We start from the raw sequence: 1,865 nt of genomic DNA on the forward strand, positions 1-1,865 counted from the left end.
CCTTGTTAGCAAGGACTTATATTTCCAACCTTCGATTTGTTACCGTGATGTCCAGCTCCTACTTCAAGAATGGCTGTGACCGCAGTTGCACTTGTATTGGAAGATACGAGAGCCGTCATAACTAAAAGACAATGAGAAAGGAAATGGTATTTGGAACAAATAGCTTTCCTTAGCCTATCGAGGCGTCTGGACTAAACAAAGGAGAGGGTGGTCAGAATTACTAAAAATGGACCATTAAAATGTAGCTGCAAAGAGCCTTATTCGCCTCGGGACACGGCTAGTATTATGTCTTTGGAAGGTATTAGGCAGTTGATTCTCTAGCGTGTTCCCTTTATTTGTTCAAGCAAAAGCAATTAGGTGATTGCAGCAGTTGAAGGGTGGGGAAATCCCATCAAAAGATAAAATGGATGAGGTTGAACCTTCGCCTTTCCGCCTTACTCCCCCTTAAATGAGGCAAAAATATCCTGATACGATTTGAAGCACAAGGTTATGTGCGGCCTCGTTAGGATGACACATTATTGCAATTAAATGGTACGAGCTATATATTTCTCAAGAGCTAGTCTTGTCGAAACCTCCTCGAGTTGTACCGAACAGCTCAAAAAAAAGTTGCATGGTTGGGCCTTGGGAATGTGGGCTAGTTAAGTATTTGAGAGAATAAATTACACTTGATGAAAGAGGGCTAAAAATAGAAGTTGCCCCTCATTACATGTTGGTCAGCCACGCAGACGACAGATGATTTAAAATGCATGGAATGTTATTTGGTGTGTGCAAATGACGCACGTTGTCATTTATTAGGAAATTGGATATAAGTTTCAACATGAAATTTTCCTTCCACTAGCTAGGTGGACAAAAATCAGTCAAAGGGGTTAAATTTCCTCGAATGTCATTCCACATGTTATCAACCAGTGTTGTGTAGGATGTCATCAATTAGAGTGTACATTTCATTTCAATGAAACATGCGAAATTGAGAGATGGACAAATTTGGACCCACCTGGGTGGTAGCCTTGGATACTGCCCTATCTGCAAATCCTTTGATATGGTTTATACGGAGAGATTTTGCAGCAGTGGAACCGAGAATACTGGCTTAAAGCACATTCATTCGGCTAAGCCGACATTAAAATTATGCAGGTGATAAATGGGAAAAGGGTATGCTGAAGGTTCCTACCACAATTCGCACAAATTCACTTTAATTACTGGGATGACACAACTTTCCATGCGCCTTCTCGTATTTACTATGACTGGAACTTTTAGTCACACCAATGACCCGGATCCATTGTGAAACATCTTGCAGTCAGTGAAACTGCTACCACTACTACTACTCCGTCAGGACCCATAACTTTATGATATACTGGCACCACTGCCCCTGGGACTAAATACTCCCAGACTTACGTAGATACTAATGACGAACGTTTTGCGACTGTGAGATGTTTCAAAAGCACTACTTTTATTGAAGAGTAGATGGTGGTCGAAGTTCTTTTAGCTATTTTGTATCTGTTGAAGTACACATTTAGCAGCCTTAGCCCCTTTTGATAATCTGGCCTCCTTCACGGAGGCATTTGCACCGATACCGACTTGATACAATACAGAGGAACCAACGATCAACAGAACTTCGACATCGAAAGTGACAAGCTCTAAAAAGGATGCCTTAACTCCCGCACTGTACCCAGTTGCATGTCGTGCAATACTTTAGTTTTCAGATGTTTGAATTTTCCTTCTTTCCCCCCTTCACTTCTTCACTTTCTTTTCCATATGCCTCAGGCTTTTAAATGATTCAAAAAACAGTCGACGGTGATTTAAATTACAGAGGCCTGCAATCCATGTAAACAAAATGCTGCTCCAGTGATTAATTTAGGAAGTCCATGCAA

The sequence above is a fragment of the Echinococcus granulosus genome (genome assembly GCF_000524195.1).
Source record: "Echinococcus granulosus chromosome Unknown EG_S00248, whole genome shotgun sequence".
Lineage (NCBI taxonomy): Eukaryota > Metazoa > Platyhelminthes > Cestoda > Cyclophyllidea > Taeniidae > Echinococcus > Echinococcus granulosus.